The sequence below is a fragment of the Mobula birostris genome, chromosome 22 (genome assembly GCF_030028105.1).
Source record: "Mobula birostris isolate sMobBir1 chromosome 22, sMobBir1.hap1, whole genome shotgun sequence".
NCBI lineage: Eukaryota > Metazoa > Chordata > Chondrichthyes > Myliobatiformes > Myliobatidae > Mobula > Mobula birostris.
This window is the reverse complement of record NC_092391.1, coordinates 40192132-40201199: the sequence shown is the minus strand read 5'-3', so window position 1 is coordinate 40201199 and position 9068 is coordinate 40192132. Positions and strand designations below refer to the sequence as shown.

The 9068-nt window shown below is 41.1% G+C and overlaps 1 pseudogene; it reads left to right on the top strand.

The window, feature by feature from the left end:
- Positions 1-5684: 5684 nt before the first annotated feature.
- On the top strand, positions 5685-6600 carry LOC140186360 (actin, cytoplasmic 1-like; annotated as a pseudogene).
- The last annotated feature ends 2468 nt before the right edge of the window (positions 6601-9068 follow it).

Here is a 9068-nt window from a genome sequence, read left to right as displayed (position 1 = left end):
GAGAACACCAATGGTCTTGGACTTCATCCAATAGACAAATCTCCATCATTATCCTCTGCTTCCTACTGTCAAGCCAATTCTATAAACCATTAGCTGACTCTCCTTGGATCCCTTACAATGATTTGCCAACAAATGAAACAATTGTCCAAGATTACTGGATATAATAAATGCTATACGATCCAAAAGCACCAAAAGCTTGTGCTCCAGAGTTAGTTTGCCCATTAGTCAAGCAGTATAGCTACAATGTGGGAATCCCAATAGTTCCATTTAATATCAGAGAATGTTTCCAATATACAACCTGAAATTCTTACTCTCCACAGATTTCCTTGAAACAGAAGAAAAAAAACAAAGAATGAATGACAGAAAAAAGACCGTAAGAACCCCAACCCCCCTTGCTCCCTCCCATGCGCAAGCAACATCAACCGTTCCCCCACCCCACCCCCATTATTCTAGCATAAAGCATCAGCATTCTCACCACCCACCATGCCAGCAACAGCAAATATCTAACCAAATAAATGGGAAATTACAACAGAAAGGGGAGCTGGCTCATTACTTATATTAGCTTTTTCATTATTATTAACAAAGTAGCAGAACAAGTCATCAACAAAAGTCATTATGCATCCTAATGTTGAATGATGCTCTGTCTGGGCTCTGCCAGGACCACACATCTGAACATCACTTCAGCCTTGATCTTCAGATAGAGAATAAAGATTAATTGCCCTGGGTCAACTTGACATTTCACTCTATGTGAACAGAATCAAAATCAGATTCAGAATCAGGCTTATTATCACTGATCTGTCTCATGAAATCTTTTGTTTTGTGGTAGCAGTACAGTGCAAGACATAAAAAGTACTATAAATTACAAATAAAAGATTAAAAACGATACAAAAGAGGTGTAGTGAGGTAGTATTCATGGATTCATGAACCATTCCGCAATCTGCTGGCAGGGAACTGAATTCAATGGAATTCAGGGAATTTAGGTAGATAAACGCTGGTGGTTTTTGACAATTAATTTTATGGGATTAACTATGGCTAACTGGGTTTCCCATTGGCTGGGAGAAAGCTAAGGACCTTTATGGAACTCTTCGGGCCTGGTTGAAAGAAGTGCTTCTTCCCACACACTCAAGATCCTCAACCCAACCAAAAATCTAGGTTATTAATTAATTCTAACTCCTCCACCTGAATTAGTTTGACCTCCTTGCTTCCAGGATCAATCTCTCTGGAGCCGGATGTTTATCCCTATCAGGGTTGGAGACTGTCCCCAACCCTGCCTCATACCCTGTCTCAAGCTCTTTCCACACCTCCTGGATCTTGAAAGAAATCCTGCAGGCTAGGGACCGTCTCTGGCAAAGGACCCCACACATGTTGAACCCACCTGTTTCTGAAGCTTGCTCGCAAGTATCTTCAACCATCAGGAAGCCAATCTTGTCAGACAGGTTGGTTACCATGCCTTTTTAATTATATTAATAGTTCATCATAAGCAGTGAAACCAGTTTTCCAGGTTTCTTATGCAGTCATCGCCACACCAACCTCTACTGATGTAACCTGTCCTTGTTCATATACTGTATAAGCCTGAGTCTTCAATGTTCCCTGTGGGCTTTAAAATACTTTTGCACAATGAAGAAGGATTTCTTTTTCCTCATGTCGGAAGGAATACAGAAAATTCTATTGTTTTAAATGGTTCAGCAGCTGTTGTAAGTGAGGCCTTCGGAAACTATTTCCCAATTCAGCTATGTTTTAAAACTTGAAACTTCACATAATACCCAAGTCAAGCCAAACAAATAATTGACCTTGCCACAAAGCGGACAGTCACAGAACAAAAGGCAATTTGATTACCATATACCTTGCCATATTGGTCATAGCGCAAAATCTGCAAGTGTTGAAAATCTTCCTCCAAACTTCTGTGCTGCTAAAGATGGAAGGGATTTTGAAGGAGATGCTACAAAGATAATGGGTACAGTGATTACCATCTTACAACATGTTGTAAACTCTAGAAAGATTCCTGTGATGTAACCCCAGTATTTAATTAAGGGTGAAAGAGAAAACCTGAAACTGTGGGCCTATCAGCCTACCATTGGGATATGTGCTAAATAATCAAAAAAGTAATAAAGGAACCTAGAACGTATTGAGTAGAGTCAACAAAGCTATCAAAGGGAAATCAGGTTGACAAATTAACTGGGATTTGATGAGGATTTGGTGGACAGATTGAGCTCTAATGATTAGTCACAGTGACCAGAGACTAGTGGTGTTCTGCAGGGGTCGGTGTTGGGACCGCTTCTTTTTATGCTGTATATCAATGGTTTAGATGATCGAATAGATGGCTTTGTTGCCAAGATTGCACATGATATGAGGATTGGTGGAGGGGCAGGTAGTATTGAGGAAACAAGTAGGCTGCAGAAAGACAGGTTAGGAGAATGGGCAAGAGAGTGGCAAATGAAATACAATGTTGGAAAATTCATGGTGTGACAAAATACCAAGTTATCAGAAGATTGAGGCCGATAAGAAAGACAATGGGGAACATTCAGAAATGTTAATGGGAGACGAGAGAGATTAATGAAAGGAGACACAGTTCCGAGTTCACCTGAACTGTTTGAAGTTTGATGGACAGGCGATACCCCAGCAGGGGGATAAAAGGAACAGGTTCGCTAAGGCAGGGACACACCACGACACCACGAGGTAACGAGACCCTGGAAGTGCGGTGCCCCCCCCCCACGAGTTGGTGGGAGTTTTGGAGGTCTGGTCGCGGGACCAACCATAGATGCACAGGGTCAGAAGGTACGATCGGCGGGAACCTGGTGTGTGTGTCCACCCTTGCCTGGGGGCCGGGTTCACTGCAGAAGAACGACTGTATCCGGAACGGAGGGGTCACGGTCGGTGACCTCAGAAGACATTACAAAGGGCTCGCCCGAAAGCTAACTGTGAGGAACATCAAGGTCTGTTTGAATCGAGAATTTGCATATTCATTCTCTCTCTCCCCAACGGCACAACAGCGATTACTGCAAACTGAACTAAACTGAACTGAACTCAGAGTCACTTGAGACTGATCATTTTACCCCTAGACAGCAATAGAGCTTGATTGATCCTATTATCCTAGTTCTGTGTACATGTGTGTTTTATCATTGCTAACCTGTTGCATTTATATCCTTACTATTAGAGTACTGTGTTACTTATTTCTTTAATAAAACTTTCTTAGTTCCAGTAATCCAGACTCCAACTAAGTGGTCCATTTCTGCTGGTTTGGCAACCCAGTTACGGGGTACGTAACAATGGTCATGCACTTTGGTATTAGAAATAAATGTGCAGACTATTTTCTATATGAGGAAAAAAACCAAAAATGTGAAATGCAGAGGGACTTGGGAGTCCTTGTGCAAAACACCCTAAAGGTTAACTTGCAGGTAGATTTGATGGTGAGGAAGGCAAATGCAATGTTAGCATTAATTTCAAGAGGTCTAGAAAACAAGAGCAGGGATGTGATGCTGAGGCTTCATAAGGCACTGGTGAGGCCTCACCTTGAGAGCTGTGAACAGTTTTGGGCTCCTCATCTAAGAAAAGATGTGCTGGCATTGGAGAGGGTTCAGAGGAGGTTCACAAGGATGATTCCAGTAATGAAAGGGTTATCATATGAGGAACGTTTGATAGCTCTGGGTCTGTACTTGCTGGAATTTAGAAGGTTGAGGGGGAAACCTTTCAAATGTTGTAAGGCCTAGACAGAGTAGATGTGGAAAGGATGTTTCCCATGGTGTGGGGAGAGGTCAAGGACAAAAGGGCACAGCCTCAAGATAGAGGGGCATCCATTTAAAGAGAAATGCAGAGAAATTTTTTTAACAGAGGGTGGTGAATTTGTGGAATTTATTCCCACAGGCAGCTGTGGAGGCCAGATCATTGAGGGTATTTAAGGCAGAGCTTGGTATGTTCTTGATTGGACATGGCATCAAAGGTTATGGGGAGAAGGCTGGGGAATAGGGCTGAGGAGGGGGAAACGATCAGCCATGATTGAATGGCAGAGCAGACTCAATGGGCCAAATGGCCTAATTCTGCTCCTATGTCTTATGGTCTTATGGTTCAAGCCCAACCTCCAGTGCCATTTGTGTGGAGTTCAAGGTCTCGCAGTACAGATGTTAAATATGTAACTTTATCAGTTCATGCAAATTTGTTACTGGATTTTATAATTTAAACTGATTTAATGAATTTAATTCCATTCCTTGTTCAAATAAATGCATTTATTATAATAGATGGCAGAGACTAGTATCTTTCAGTGGGGACACAAAAAGACTGCATAGGGTGAAATCTGGAGCAACTCAGTGAGAGGCAACATCTGTGGGGGTGGAGAGGGGGAGGAATTGTTGACATTTTGTGTTGAAACTCTGCATCAAGTCCTGATGCTGCTTGGCCCCCTGACTTCCTCTAGTAGATTGATTCTTGTTTGAATTTTTCACAAATGTGCGTAAGTATTAATAGTAGTTAAATGTAGCAATAGGTTGATACTGCCATATCAAACTTCTAGAAAGATGGAAACTTCAAGAAGATACAGTAATTTACTGTACTTGTATATATGCTGTTTATCTTCATTAATTCAGATTAACATTGCTGCTTTTAAAGAGTTTGCACCTTTTTCTGGGTGCTCCAGTTTTCTTGCGCGTTCCCAAACATTCAGTTTGATGTGTTAATTAGCTACTATAAATTGCACCAATGTGTAGAATACTAAAAACTAGGGCATGATTATGAGGGAAGAACAAAAAAATATTGGCATACATTGAGTGTAAATGGGTGCTTGATGGTCAAATGACTGTTTTTACGTGTATGACTGTGTTCTGTCTGTATCATATTTCCATGATTTCCAATATTACAGATCCAGGTGAAGTCATGAAAAGAAAGAGGATTCAAGAGATATGGATAAGTGTATTTACTGGACAGAAACAACATACACAAAATGCTGGAGGAACTCAGCAGATCAGGCAGCAATAATGAATCCTAAAGAAGGGTCTCAGCCCAAGACATCAACAGCTTGACCTTTTGAGTTCCTCCAGCATTTTGTCTGTGTTACTATGGATTTCCAGCATCTGCAGACTTTCTCACGTTTAAGATGGACCATAATGTATAAAATGTGGCAACTTTTATTGATGCACAGTACACAAAGCTCATCATTTTAAATAGTGACACTTTCAGAAATGGTAATGTTCAAACGGGCCTAAGTGTCCTGTTCACACACTCTGGTAGCAACGTGTTAGCGTGACAAGCAATTAGGAAGGCAAATAATTGGTTTATAATTCAAGCATTTGTATACAGGAGTAAGGATGTTTTACTGCAACTATCTAGACAAAACCTTACTGGGAATGCGACTGAAGTATTGTGTACAGTTTTGGTTTCCTTACCTGCCCTGGAAAGAGTGCAAAGAAAATTAATTAGACTGACGAAAGATTGTGTAGACTTGAACTATATTATGTAGAGTTTAAAAAGAAGAGAGAAATTTCAGTAAAACTTAGAAAATCTTACAGCGCTTGATCTGATGGACGCAGGATGCAGGATGTTTCCTGGTTTAAGGAGTTTACCGTTAAGGGGGAGGCTACTGAAAACAGAGAAGTGGAGAAATTTCTTCAGAGTGGTGAATGTTATGAATTTTCTTCCGTCATGGACTGTGCAGGGTCATTGCATCTGTTGAAAATAGAGATCATAAGATCCCCTCCATTGTTGGATGTCCAAAACATCAGGGTGTAATGGTTGTAATAGTTTGTATGAGGTCAGAAAAATAGCTATGTAGGTGATGAGCCTCAGAGCAAAAGGAGTATTCTTATCCTGAAGTACCCTATTGAACATGGCATTCACCAACAGGGATGACATGGAGAAGATTTGGCATCACAAAGAGCTCCGTGTTGCTCCAGAAGAATACTCTGTCCTGCTCACAGAAGCCCCATTGAACTCTCAAGCCAACAGAGAAAAGATGACACAGATCATGTTTGAGGATTTCAACATGCCTGCCATGTACGTGGTCATCCAGGCTGTGCTGTTTGGGCATACCACTGGTTTTGTCATGGACTCTGGTGATGGTGATACCCATTTATGAGGGTTATGCATGTCCTCATGCTATACTGCATCTGGACCTGGCTGACTCTGACAGATTACGTCAGGAAGACTCAGTCAGAGCGAGGATACTCTTTCACCACCACAGCAGAAAGGAAAATTGTCCGTGACATCAAAGAAATACTGTGCTATGTAGCCCTGGACTTCAAACAAGAACTGGCCATGCTGTTTCCTCCTCTTTGCTGAAGAAGAGGTATATGTTGCCTGATGGTCAGGTCATCACCATTGGTAATGAGAGATTCTGATGTTCTGAGGTTCCATTCCAGCCATATTTCTTGGATATGGCATCCATGAAACTACTTTCAACTCTATCATAAAATGTGATGTTGATATCCGTAAAGATCTTTATGCTAACACAGTGTTGTCCAGTGGTACCACCATGTACCATTGCTGACAGAATGCAGAAGAAAATCTGCTTCCTGTACCATGAAAATCAAGATCATTGCTCTGCCTGAGTGTAAATACTCTGTCAGGATTCGAGGTTCCATTCTGGCTTCCCCCTCCACCTTCCAGTGGATGTAGATCAGCAAGCAGGAATATGATGAATCTGGCCTATCCACTGTGCACCGCAAATGTTTCTTAATGAACTGCAGGCAAATGTGTAGCATTTGTTGTAAAACTTTAAAGAGGAACGTCTTTATTTGTTTTTGTCAGGGCAAATTACACTTCATGCTAGCCTTGTGAAACTGAAATTACAAGCCTACTTGTAAAGCAATTTACCACCCCTTCAGAAAGCTAGTAAGAAGCACTGTTGGATTGTCAAATAGTCACTTTTTGTCTTGCTGTCATTCCTGCAGGGTCTGAAACATTGTGCCTTATCCCTGCTGCTCCTGTCCCTTCTCAGCGGTTCATGGGGCTGAAAGTTTTTAAGTTGCAAAAAAAAAGTGCATTGACAGCTGTAAATTTATGTAAACTTTTCTTTTTTGTATGTTGCCTTATGTTAATTTTCACATAGAAAACCCAAATTTGTAAATCATATGATCGTTGACAATTGTATTACTCAATTGACACTTCATTTTTGAGTAAAAACAATAGTAAAAACAATTACATATTTAAAAACTTTTTTAAAAAAAGGAGTTGGCTTCAGGAGAGAGGGCTTCAGATTTTTGGATTATTTGGATCTCTTCCAGGGATGGCAGGACCTGTACAGAAGGGATGGTTTGCACCTGAAGTGGAGGGGGGTCTAAGATCCTAGCGGGAAGGTTTGCACGTGAGGGTTTAAAGTAGAGTTGCAGAGGTTTGGGAACCAGAGCACCAGATTAGATAGTGGAGTGGTTGCAGAAAAGATGTTGTTAAGCCTACATACAAGGTCAGGAGTCAAAGGTCGAACATGGTAAGACTAATAATCTGAGCTGCGTATATTTCAATGCAAGGAGTATTGTAGGAAAGGCAGATGAGTTTAGGGCATGGATCAGCATGTAGAATTATGACATTGTAACCATTAGTGAGACATGGTTGCAGGAGGGACAGGACGGGCAGCTCAATGTTCTGGGGTCTGCTGATTTAGACATGATAGAGAGGAAGGGATTAAAGGGGAAGGGGTGGCATTACTAGTCAGGGAAAATGTCTAGTGCTCAGACAGGGACAGACTGGAGAGCTCATCTAGTGAAGCTTTATAGGTAGAACTGAGGAATAAGAAACAGATGAAAACATTAATAGGATTATATTATAGATCACCCAACAGCCATAGGATTTAGAGGAACAAATTTGCAGAGAGATCACAGACTGTTACAAGAAACATAAGGTTATCACAGTAGGTGATTTTAACTTTCCATATATTGACTGGGACTCCCATACTGTAAAAGGGCTCAGTGGGAAAGAGTTATCAAATGTGTTCAGGGATTTCCATAATCAGTACATAAATATCCCAGCTTTGTGTAGGGGAACAGTTTACACCTAGTAATCATAATGCCACTAGTTTCAAGGTAATTATGGAAAAGGATAGGTATGGTCCTCCAGTTGGGATTCTCAATTGGAGAAAGGCCAATTTTTATGGTATCAGAAAGGAACTGGCAAGCGTGGTTGGGACAGGTTGTTTTCTGGCAAAGGTGTATTTGGTAAGTGAGAGGCCTTCAAAAGTAAAATTTTGTGAGTACGAAGTTTGCATGTTCCTGTTAGAATAAAAGGCAAGGACAACAAGTTTAGGGAACTTGGGTTTTCAAGAGATATTGAGGCCTTGGTTTACAAAAAGAAGGAGTTGCATTGAATGTATACACAGGTAGGAACAAATAAGCTATTGGAGGAGTATAACAAATGCAAGAGAACACAAGAAGGAAATCAGAAGGGCCAAAAGAAGACATGAGGTTGCTCTAGCAGACAAAGTAAAGGAGAATTCTAAGGGTTTCTACAGATACATTAAGAGCAAAAGGATAGCAAGGAACAAAATTTGTCCTCTGGAAGATCAGAGTAGTCTCCACTCTGATGGAGCCGAAAGAGATGGGGGAGATCATAAATGGATTTTTTGGCATCTGTATTTACTCTGGAGATGGACACAGAGTCTATAGATGTGAGGCAACGCAGCAGCAAGGTCATGGACCCAGCACAGATTACAGGAGTAGATGTTTGCTGTCTTGACGCAAATTAGGGTAGATAAATCCTCAGGGCCTGACAATGTGTTCGGAGCCTGTGGAGACTAATGCAGAAATTGCAAGGACCCTAGCAGAGATATTGAAAACGTACTTAGCCACGGGTAAAGTGCACAAGGATTGGAGGATAGCTAATGTTGTTGTGTTGTTTAAGAAAGGCTATAAGAGTATGCCAGGAAATTATAGGCCAGTGACCCTCATATCAATAGTGGGTAAGTTATTAGAAAGTATTCTAAGGGACTGGATATATAAGTATTTGGATAGACAGGGACTGATTGGGGATAGTCAGCATGGCCTCCTGCGTGGTAGATCATGCTTAATCAATCTTATAGAGTTTTTTGAGGAAGTTACCAGGAAAATTGATGAAGGCAAGGCAGTGGATGTTGTCTACAAAGACTTCAGTAA